The sequence below is a fragment of the Mustela nivalis genome, assembly GCF_964662115.1.
Source record: "Mustela nivalis genome assembly, contig: HAP1_SCAFFOLD_441, whole genome shotgun sequence".
Lineage (NCBI taxonomy): Eukaryota > Metazoa > Chordata > Mammalia > Carnivora > Mustelidae > Mustela > Mustela nivalis.
The window spans coordinates 448,901-461,686 of record NW_028136214.1 but is presented as its reverse complement, the minus strand read 5'-3'; positions in this window follow the sequence as shown (position 1 = coordinate 461,686).

Here is a 12,786-nt window from a genome sequence, read left to right as displayed (position 1 = left end):
TTTAAGACAAATCATTGCCAGATGGATTTCTGGCATTGATTGCATGATATGAAATCTAGTATAACTAAAAGTTTTTGGTTTTAGTAGCATATAAATCAATTTAGAAAAATGTATGTATTTGAATATAAGATAAAGTTTTAAATTATTTGGCAATAGTAAACTAAACTTTTTTTGGTAAATTTTTATTTTCTCAAATTTCATTGAGCTCTTTTGCAATAAGAAACAAGCTACAAAAAATTAAGGTTTATTTAACCCAATATAAAATTATTAGGAATATAATCATAGAGGTTGAAGTATTTAAAATATTGAACCCAAAATATTTTATTAGGTAAATTCATGAATGCTGAGCATTCACTGTTAAAATATACTAATACTATTGATAGACTGGTAGAAGCCTAAAATCAAATATTTATTAAATATTTATATCCATATCTTTTCATGGCTTGGTAATTCATTTCTCTAGCATTAAATAATATTCCATTGTTTGCATGTACTACACTTTATTTGTCCTTTCACCTATGGAAGGATATCTTGGTTGCTTCCAAGCTTTTGTCAGTTATAGACATCTTTGTGGTATAGATTTCATCTTCTTTGGATGAATACCAAGAACTGCTACTGCTGAATCATCTGGCAAGAAAATGTTTAGTTTTGTAAGAAACTGCCAAGTTGTTTTCCATTCTTTATTCTCAATAGACATGGAAGAACATTCCTGTTGCTCCACATCCTCACCAACATTTCGTGTTCTGTTGTCAGTGCTCTGGATTCTGGGTATGTACTGGTGTCTCTTTTTTGTTTTTATTTGCATTTTCCTGATGACATATGATGTGAAGCATCTTTTTATATGCTTATTTGCCATCTGTAATATTTTCTTTTGTGAGGTATCTGCTAAGGTCTTTGGCTCATTTTTAATCAGGTTTTTCCCCCATTGTTGAGTTTTAAGGGGTCTTTGTGTATTTTTGATTAACAGTCCTTTGCCAGATGTGTATTTTGCAAATTTTTTCTCATAGTTTGTGCTTTGCCTTTTCATTCTCTTGGCATTGTGTTTCACAGAGTAGACATTTTTAAATTCAGTGCTTGTGCTTTTGTAGCTAAAGTTATTGCCAAAACCAAGGTCATTTAAATTTTCTTCTATATTACCTTCTACATGTTTCATGTTTAGGTTTATAATCCAATCTGAGTTAATTTTTGTGAAGAGTGTATGATATCTGCCTGGATTTATTTTATTTTATTATTTTATTTTATATTATATTTTTACTCCAGAACCATTTGTTTAAAAGATTGTATTTTGCTCTCTTGTATTGCTTTTGCTTTTATATTAAATATAAAATATAATTGATAATATATATTCTGTTGCTTTAATCTAGTCTTTCTGTGGTATTACAATATCTTGCTTACAATTATCGTTATGGGAAACTTTTTTTTTTAAGATTTTATTTATTTATTTGACAGAGAGAGAGATCACAAATAGGCAGAGAGACAGACAGAGAGAGAGATGAGGAGAAGCAGGCTCCCTGCTGAGCAGAGTGCCCAATGCGGGACTCGATCCCAGGCCCCTGGGATCATGACCTGAGCCGAAAGCAGAGGCTTAACCCACTGAGCCACCCAGGTGCCCCATCGTTATGGTAAACGTTGAAGTCAGTCCTCAGTCTTTGTTCTCCTTCAACACTATGTTGACTATTGTGAGTCTTTGCCTCTCCATATAAACTTTAAAATAAGTGTGTTAATATTAAAAAAAAGAACTTGCTGGAATGCATTAATTGTATAGATAAACTTGGAAACCAGTGACCTCTTGAGCTTAGCAGGAGATAGACCATGGACATCAGTTGTCACAGTGGTGCCTCTGGCAGAACCTATTGCAAATCCCTAGGCAAAAGGAGACCTCAAGGATCTGAGAGAATGTCTAAGAAGTACTTGATACATCCCTTGGGTATGGTTTATTGAAGTGTCCACCTGTCTGAAAGCTGGGGAATCTAGATAAGGGAGGGAAAATTAGTTATGATAAAACATATCAACAAACATCAATAAATTTTGTAAAACTAAATGTCATGGCTCATATACAATATGACCAACAGAGGGACCGTCAGAAGGAAAGCATCAGTTATGTTTATTGTGAAATTTTTTATTCAAAATAAAGCAATGTGAGGGGAAGACACAATGAGAAAATTACCATTTTTAAAATGGTTAAACTTCTTACAAAATGGAATAGGTTTTATGTTCTAAGTAGTATATTGAAAAGTAAAACATTGGGGCGCCTGGGGGCTCAGTGGTTTGGGCTGCTGCCTTCGGCTCAGGTCATGATCTCAGGGTCCTGGGATTGAGCCGCGCATCAGGCTCTCTGCTCCGCAGGGAGCCTGCTTCCCTCTCTCTCTCTCTGCCTGCCTCTCTGCCTACTTGTGATCTCTGTCTGTCAAATAAATAAATAAAATCTTTAAAAAAGAAAAGAAATGTAAAACATTAAAAAATAAAATTTTAATTAAAAATTATGTAATTAAAAAAAAAGGTTAAAAATAGCAGAACCATTTTTCCTATAACTTGAAAATACATTGTATATATATCTATCAAAAATCACTTGTCATGGGGGCGCCTGGATGGCTCAGTGGGTTAAAGCCTCTGCCTTTGGCTCAGGTCATGATCCCAGGATCCTTGGATCGAGTCCCACATTGGGCTCTCAGCTCAGCAGGGAGCCTGCTTCCTCCTCTCTCTCTCTCTGCCTGACTCTGCCTACTTGTGATCTCTGTCAAATAAATAAATAAAATCTTTTATAAAAAAATTTTTAAAAATAACTTGTCATGTCTGGAATCAGGAGCATATGGAAAAAAATAATATCTGAGGACAATACTTCTGCCATGTTTTGTGCCTTGTTAATATTTTTAAACAGTCAGGCAACTTTTAGCTTTATTGAAATACCTGCTAAGATACCAGCAGTGCCTTTTGGAGCCCTATGACTATAAAGATTAATTGCAAATTTTCAAAATGTTTACTATGGTGTCACTATTTAGGGCCACCACCAAGTATGTTTCAGAAGTAAGCATAACTGTTACTCTTCCATAAGGCAAAAGGGCATATTTTCAGGAGCTCCATCTGCTGTACCAGGAAGTGAATCAAGTAATGATTTTTGTCTATAAAATAATTCACTTTTCCATCTAACATTCCTCATTCCACATTATAATAATAAAAACTAGGAGGAGACTAAAACAAACAAACAACTACAACTACAACTACAACAACCAGCTTTTCCTTCAGTGGAAAAGTAAATATAACCTTATGAGTAGCCTGAAATTTATTTTTAAATATTTTTAAGATAAACGTTTTTGTTAGAAAACCATATATTTTATATTACTAAGAAATAACAGGCAAAGTTTTATTAACTTCTAAAAAGTCTAGTTACTTCTATTTATCTATTAACTCATCTCTTTTTGAAGTAGAACATGATCACACCTATTGTATCTACCCAAGTTTGTATGCTTTGGTTATTTTATGTTTGCTATTTCCTTGCTTAATTTTTACAATATTTGATACACAATAGTACCTTTAAGTCCATCTATGGTTTCACAGAATTTGTTTGAACTTTATAAAAATGCACCATACTTTTTGCACTGTCCTTGTTTTACTTCTCTATTAGCTTTCCAAGATTTATTCACTTTAGAGTGTGTATTTTATTTTTATTCCTCCATAATGCTATGTTTACAAATTTGTATTTATCTGAACTTTTAAAAATATCTTAATTATATACCATTTCTCATCTCACGTAACACTCATGTTACTTCTACACTTATCAGATATTATGTAACTGAAAACCACAACTCAGCAACAATAGAACACCATTTTTCAAAATTAAATGGCTTACCAGAGTTCTTTAATTCTATCCTTTATTTGTATTAGATGACCCTTTATTCTGGTATTTGGCATTGTTCATATGGAGAAAAGCTTATAAGTTGATATTCCATAAATAGAAGGATTTATTATGATTGATTAATTATTTTCATTTAGAATGCATAGAATATGGTTGATTTAATATTTCTTACTTACTCTCTGCCTGGAACATAGTGCTATCTATGTAATAGCCACTAAAATATTAAGTTAATTACCTAGACTTTAAACTGCATATTAATAGGAATAACATGCAGAACTCTTCTCAGATTGGGACCCCTGGGTGGCTCAGTCAGTTAAACGCCTGAGCCTTTAGCTCAGGTCATGATCTTAGGGTCCTGGGACTCAGTTCTGCAACAGATTCCCTGCTTAGCCGGGAGTTTGCTTCTCCCTCCCCCTGCTGCTCCCCCTGCTTGTGCTCTCTCTCACTCTCTCTCTTACAAATAAATAAAATTTAAAAAATGAATTCTTCTCAGATAGCTAATATAGAATATCGTCTTTGTATTCATCAAAGGGAAAGTGCCATATAATAATGAAATTGAGACTACTTCAAATTCATTTTTTAACCAGTAAGAAAGTACTGGAAACAAGCCAAAAATGTCTTCAGTGAATTAAAGAAATAGATTGATTTTCAATATCTTAATGTTTCTAAAATATTTTGCAAGATTTTTATACTAGATATCAGTGTAAATATTCATTATACAAGGATATTCTAAAAATAAACCCGAGAAAACTACTTGACATATATGATGACAAAAACCAGTTTGACAAAAGTCAGTTTGGGTAAAACTTACAACACCTACCACCTGAAACTCTTGTTCTATAATTTAATTATTTTAATTTACAAAAATACAAAAATAGTATATCAGAGTAAGTATATTGATAGCTTTGAAGGTATGCTCTGGTTGTGCACTGTTTACTATTTAAAGGGGAATCAAATATGTGATGCTTATGGTGTGACTATATTAAAATTCAACAAGTTCAGAAGCATACGAGGAATAGAATAAAGACAAAAGATGACCCTTACTTATCCTAAAGATAGACCATGGTATATATGTGCTAGTTGGGGAGAGAATCCAGTCAGTAGATGGTTGATGTGGTAGTGGGAAAACAAAGACACAACGTTTTGGTTGAAAGTTTAGCACTATATTTAACAAAGTGAAATTGTGTGTTAATAGCCTTGAATAAAATCCAAAAAATATTTTCAATTCATTGAAGATTATTTAGGAAAAACTTGAAAAATACAACTTGATAAGGATTCCAATAAAAGATTCATAAGCAATACAAGTTTCAGAATTTTTAGTATATTTTCCCTAAAGAGCCATTTGATTTCAATTACAAAGAATTCTATTTGCCTGCCACTTAAATAAGAGGAAATTATTTGGTTTTGTAATAAGTCAATAAAATAAATTAACATATCTTTAGAAAACAGATATGCACACTAATTTAAAAAGAATAGTGCTTAACCTGTTCAGCAAACATTTGGAAAATTCCTTGCCATCAGCTAGCTCTGGAGTTCTGCTAGGTGAGTAAGGCCATGTATGTTACTGCTCAGAGTACTGACGCAAAGCAATTGTCTCCTTCACATCCATTTTTTGCTGTTGATAAGTCATGCTATGTTGTTTAGAGATGCATAGATGGCCCTACATGAAGGCCTTTTTTTGTGTGTATATGGGTGACTGTGATTTAACTTTCAAATAAGAAGGCTCCTGATTTACAATGATTCAACTTATGATATATTTGGCAATGATGTGAAAGTGATTCAGTAGAAACTGTACTTTGAATTTTGAATTTGGTTCTTTATAAAAAGAGCCAGTGACATGTGGTATGGTGCCATATTGTGATGCTGGGCAGCGGCAGTGAGCCACATCTCCCAGTCAGCTAGAAGATTACAGGGGTGAACACCTGATATTCTTACAAGCATTCTATATATAACCATTCTTCTTTTTTTTAGTGTAATATTTAATAAATTGCATGTGATATATGATACTTTGTTATAAAATAGGCTTTGCTTAAGATGATTTTGCCCAAATGCAGGTAAATGTAAGTATTCTGAGTATGTTTAAATAAGCTTAAGGTAAGCTATGATATTTGATAGTTTAGGGGTATTAAATGCATTTTCAATTTTTTATGTGTTTCTCTGTACATAGCCCCCTTGTAAGCTGAGGAACATCTCTATATGAATAGTAGCCTTGGTATGGCTTACATATTATTGGCCAGAAACATCTAGAACAGTACGTGTGCCATATAATTGTCTACAACATCAAACAAGTTTCTTGAAACTTGTGCCAAAGGGGTTATGTCTTTAAGGATTCTTATTTCAGAAGGGTTCTCTCAAACGTAAGATTTTTCAGAAGTTAAGTGAAAATCTGACCAAACTAAACATTTTTCCATTTTCCCTAGTGAGCAAAGATAGCTAAAATCTATCTGCCATTTTCAACACTGTACTCAACGATTGTAATTCTAATTTAAGAACAGATTATTTATATCAAAACCACATGTTGGCCTAATCTTATACAATATTCATAAATCTCACTCAGAGCCTTGGACACTTTTATTTGTTGAGTCTATATGGTACTACGGACATTCATCTTTTTTGACCTCATAGCTTCGTGTATGTCTATACTTTTGAAAATACATGCATCATAGTTCCATTGTTAAATGTCTGGGTTATAAAATGTGCTATGCTATCAAAATGGTAATAAGAACATACAAATGACCTGATGTAATGAACTGGACCAGATTGCCAGATATCACATTTCATACCAGACAGATTCAGTGGTAAGTTGTAAAATGGCCAGCTATACTTCGACTGAATTATAACTCATTTAACTTCTTTCTTTGTGTACAGTATTATACATTAGTCAGTATTATAGTAAATAAGTACTTTGGACAGATGTAAATATGCTGTAATAAAAAATGTTTTTCTTCTTTCTTTTATTCTTTTTTACTTGTAAGACTAGCCACAAATACCATGCCTCCCCCAAAATAATTTGCAATCCAAATTTATCTCTAAATGAATGTATTGCACAGAAAAAAATATATATATATACACTTACAGTAGACATGTTCAAAAATAGTTACACAACAGCAGGGCCCTATATGTAAGCAGTATAGTTGTTTTGTTTTGTTTTGTTTTGTTTTCTTTAAAAAAAAGAGGTTATGTGAAATATTGGAATTTTATTTCCAGGCCTAGTATTTCAAGACAGTTAACTATACTTACGGTGTCAACAGCCTCTTGTTGGCAGTATGATTTTATTGGCTCCATGGAATAACAGCAAGAATTTACTATTGCTTCTTTCTTTTATGACACACACAGAAAAAAAAAATTGACACATTTGCTCAAGACCAACCAGAATCATTTTAACCTATCAAAATTGATGGGAGGCCTTCACTGCCAAAGTCACTGCTGGGTTTTCACAATTCATTGCAGACAATCTGCTACTCCCATTAGGATAGAGGAGAGAAGAGTCATAATCAGGGAAGAAAGCTGGATTAATACTTGTAATTATCATTGAATTATTTAGCCTGCTATAGGATTAATATTAGTAGTGTCATTTGATAATTTTCTCTCATTTTATTAAACACAACTGTGAGTAATTACTCTACCTAATATTTCTCTGTATTGGCTGACTAGCTTGCAAACATTCATGAAAATATCCATTAGCCACACATATAAAATGCTGCATTATGATGCTGTTGAATCAGAACACACCACTAACTGATCCTGTAGCTCTTTGAGGATTTGCAAATCAATTAATTCTATGTTTATTGGATTCTTCCCATACAATTAGAAAATTTATAATAGAGTCCATGAACATTATTAGTTTTACCATTTTAAACCAGCAATCACACTTTGATTTTTACAACAAAAGCACAAATATAAACACACACATTTGGATCAGTTTTCTGTTAGTCTGTCTGGACTTCAAAATCCTATTCCTCAAGATAATGCACACCAAAGTTCTGGATTAAACAAGAAATTAGATGGCACCTGAACTCTTGGTTTAATATTCTCAAAAGGACTATGCAACTTATTTCTTACATTATGACATTGTTTTACAAAGATCCACACTTTTATAAGGTTAGTATTTTTAATAATCAATAAAGTCAATTAATCATGATGAAAAATCAAACATAAAAATTTCTACTTTTTGCTTTTGCCCCCTCCATTTAGAACTTATTTATAGCCTGATAATTCAAAGGTCCCTATGTTTATGAAAATCTGGACAGAAATAGCTCTAAGATTCCATTCAGAACTTGATATTAATCTAAGTCTTTTGGCTCCATTTATCCTGAGAGCAAAGAGTAGGACAAAGGATTTGAGTACTGTTGGTTTATCTGGGAGATTATCCAAGGTAGAAAAGAATGGGAAAGTGATACAGTGAAGAAGCAACTTTGTCAAAGAGGTACATTGTTGATATAATTGTTGTGGATAGAAAATGAAGGCTTGCTTTTACTGAAAGGTCCTGAGAAACTTCTTTAAGTTGTCCTCATGAAGACCTGAAAACTGACAATTTTACCTATGGTTCTTATTTCCACTTCACTGAGAGCTGTCCTCAGAGGACATTAACTCTCCTACACTTTTGGGTTGTGTTGGAGACATTCTAAAATGAGAGAGAGAACATGAGATGCTATCAGTGTTAAGTAACTGAAATTTCCCATGGAACTATCCACCACAGGTTTGGCTATAATCAGGTGTTGGGCCTTGATATCACAGGGATTTGAGGCAGTATCACTTTAGGTTAATCATTATATCTTAAATTTCCAAAAACTTCAACTGATGAAACTTTGATTATAAATCTATAAATATAACAATAAATCTACAGTATTCAAATTATTTTCATAGAAATACACAAACAAAGCATCAATTGATTAATATTTAAATGTTACAAAATACTGAACTGAAAGAATTTGGTCATAGAACAACGTGTAAGAAGTAGAACTTAGATTTAGGTTAGAACTCAGGATGCATTTGAGACTCAGTTAAGAAATTGAATGGAGAGGGGCGCCTGGGTGGCTCAGTTGGTTGGACGACTGCCTTCAGCTCAGGTCATGATCCTGGAGTCCCAGAATCAAGTCCCACATCGGGCTCCCAGCTCCATGGGGAGTCTGCTTCTCCCTCTGACCTTCTCCTCGCTCATGTTCTCTCTCACTGTCTCTCTCTCTCAAATAAATAAATAAAATCCTTAAAAAAAAAGAAATTGAATGGAGGGACGCATGGGTGGCTCAGTGGGTTAAGCCACTGTCTTCGGCTCAGGTCATGATCCCAGCGTCCTGGGACAGAGCCCCAAATCAGGCTCTCTGCTCAGCAGGGAGCCTGCTTCCTCCTCTCTCTCTGCCTGCCTCTCTGCCTGCTTGTCATCTCTCTCTGTCAAATAAATAAATAAATAAATAAATAAATAAATAAAATCTTAATAAAAAGAAATTGAATGGATGTCTGACTATCTTATAGGTTTGCTAAAAATCAGTGACTTTGTGTTCACGTGTGGCTATGCAGGAATTTTTAACTTTCTCTAAGAAGTTGTTAGATTTGATTATATAATGGCAGTAAAGGATGGGGAAAAGCAAAGTACAAACCCCATAAAGACAAAGACACTGAGTATGAGAAAAGAGTAATAGATAAGAAGAATCAGTGCATTTGAGGAAAATGGGAATTGAAATACACAATGATTGTTGATTTTTTTAGATGGAGAAAACAAAACTAGCTTGCAAGAAGGAAATAACAGAAGACATGTTGTGATGTGATACAGAATCCTGGAAAAGGCAGTAACGTGGAATAAAGGAGTAGGGAGAGCATATCAGGTAATTTGGATAGGAAGGAGTTAGGAGATAATTGCTTGATAAATTTTATATGGCCCACTTAAATGCACAGATTTCTCTTCTTTAATTTATATGGAGAACAGGGTGTCCTTTCTCTTCCCTTTCAGAGCACCAGAGGTGTACTCTTTCAGACTGAAAACCTGAAAAGCTCAGGACTCAGTTGCTTAAGCACAGCTGAGAGGACCTATTTCAATTAAGATTTACATTTTGCTGTAGGTAGTAGACTGTCAAAAGTGGTTTAACCATATTTTTTCATTTAACAAGAAGACTACAGAGAGTGTTTTCTGGTGTTGGTTCAGAGTCTTAAGAAAGTCAAGTGAAGTATCTTAGAGGTTTTCCTGGCTTTTTATTCACAGTTGCAAAAATTGCTGTTGTGGTTCTCACTATTAAGCCCACATTTCTGGCAGAAAGATAGAGGTAAAAGAGAATGATATCTTGTATGACTGATACCTTGTCATATGGTTGCAATGTAACTAGAAAAGAGACAATAAAATATTTGATTGTGTTTTAAGTTTCTTTGTTGTCAATCCCTCAGTGCTTTCTGATATTAAAGGAAAAAGCAGATGGATATTGACCTGGCAACTATCAACACCTGTCAGTCTCTCTTGGATAACCAATATCTCTATAATCTCTTCTTCCCAGTAAAAAAAATAAAATATATTCATAACCCACACTGTGCCATCTCAAGTTACTGCACCAAGATAAAATTACAATGATTTTCAGTTGTTCCAAATGGACAGAATACCCTTCCTTATGATATCATGTCTTAGAAGATAGATAATTGTCTTGCTACCAATATACCCATATGTGACTGTGGAAGAGACAGGAAAAAAATAATAATATTTATTTATTCCTTGGGTTGACCCTGTTTACACAGATGCATTACTATTAGAAAAGGTTGGTTTGGGACATTGGAATGAATTTACTTAATGGGTCTGTATGTAATTGGGTTGGAAGAAATTTCTAATTTCTACAAAAATTATTAGAATTCTATCTTATTCTCTTTTGTTAATTTTCACATGTTAACAAAGCCAATGTTTTTGTCTAGCAGACAAGATCTTAAATCCTAACAAAACTCAATTTTTTCCTTTTTTTTTTAAGTTTGAGAGTCTCATGTTCTCTCATGCTGCTTTAAATACAACTCAAAAAAAAAAAAAGGAGCTAAATGGGGCAGTAAGACCAGACTTTTTATTTTATTTTATTTATCTTATTTTTAATTAAAAAATTAAAGATTGTATTTATTTATTTGAGAGAGAGAGAGAGAGAGCATGAGTGGGGCAGGGGGATGTAGCGGCAGAGAGAGACTGAGAAGTATATTCCCTAATGAGCAGGAAGCCCGATATGGGGCTCGATCCAAGGATCCTGACTGAGATCATGACCAGAGACAAAGGCAGATACATGTGCAACATCCCTTTTTTTCTGGGAAACAATACTTGACAAGAGATGTTTGAAAAAGTACTGGGGAATCAACTTTAATCGGAGATACAAAAATTTAATGGACTTTTGTAAAGCTACAGGGATCCAAATGATGGGAATCCCAGCCCGTTTAGGTTGTGGACCACAGAGTATTCTTCTCTGTAATATTTTATTTTCTTCCATGTCTACTAACTCCAGTCCAAGTTCACTGATCTCTTTTTAGATAGTGCAAAACATGGCAAAGAATACCAAACAAGTGCCCAATATTCTACATTTATTACATCATTTCTAACATACAGAAGTGTTTTATCAAGGCTGGTTCTGTGAACGAACCCAGTTATGCTAAAGTGTGTTTTGTTCTCCAAGAAATTAAATGCATGATTATCACACAATTATAAAATATTTGTGTCAAGAATTTTTATTCAAAAATTAATAAGAGAAGCAGATATTAAAATTAGTTCACATGGGTATTTGGGATATAAGCAGAGTTGTGCAGCAGAAGTGCTCTGGGCCCATAATTTGGGTTATAGAATTTATGTTCTCTAATGAAAAATCACTAACTAGCATTATTGTTAACAAGAATCTTGTGCATTATCATCAGTTTTCTACATTACAACCTCTTGCTCTACAGTTTGTAAATACCTTTGTCAATAGCAAGCTAATAAACGGGGTGACTCCAATGGATTGACATAATCTCCAGAGTTTCTGCCACATAATGCCCAGGACTCCATTGAAAGGACACCTAAGAATTTATTTTGCCCAAAAATTTGATCATTTTCTTCACTGTCCTTACCTATTTTCCAAACCTAGTCCTTTTGCTTCACCTTTCAGTCTACGGACAACCCTGTATCTGACTGACTTGTTAATTCTGGGAATGTTTTGCAGATTAATTTGCTTGCCGGAGGTGGTTCCTCTAATTGATGTCTAAGAACCCTAATTAGTTAAGAAAACTTTTTTAAAACATTTTTATTGCTACTTATTATTATTATTATTATTATTGCTAATATCTCTATTATAAATAATTCACAAGGGCATCTTTCTGGCAAAAGACAAAGAGCTGGCTACTAGTAGAAAAAGTACATTTGACTCTGTCAGTGAAAGTGGTAAAGGGATTTGAGAAAATAAGGCAAAACACTGGAATTATGTGTTAAAACTTTAAATATTAGAGACACATTTAATTAATTTCTAATACTGTTGTTGCTTATAATTAAATATTTTCCATGAACCACGCATTACAGCAAATATATTGTTTATACAGATTAAATTTTCATCAAAAGGGATGCCTGGGTGGCTCAGTTGATTAAGCAGCTGTCTTTGGCTCAGGTCATGATCCCAGCGTCCTGGGATCGAGTCCCGCATCGGGCTCCTTGCTCGGCCGGGAGCCTGCTTCTCCCTCTGCCTCTGCCTGCCATTCTGTCTGCCTGTGCTTGCCTTCTCGCCCACTCTCTCTGATAAAGAAATAAAATCTTAAAATAAATAAATAAATTTTCATCAAAAAATTGTAAGTGTATTTTATTGTAGGATCATGATAAGCATTTTGCAGATGAGAAAAGTGAAATTTAGAAAAGTATGTCTCTTCAAATCCCTCATACAATATCTGGCCTAGATAGAAGGATATACTATCACAATTGGGGAAGATAATTGAGATTACTTAAAATGATAAACTTTACTGTATAG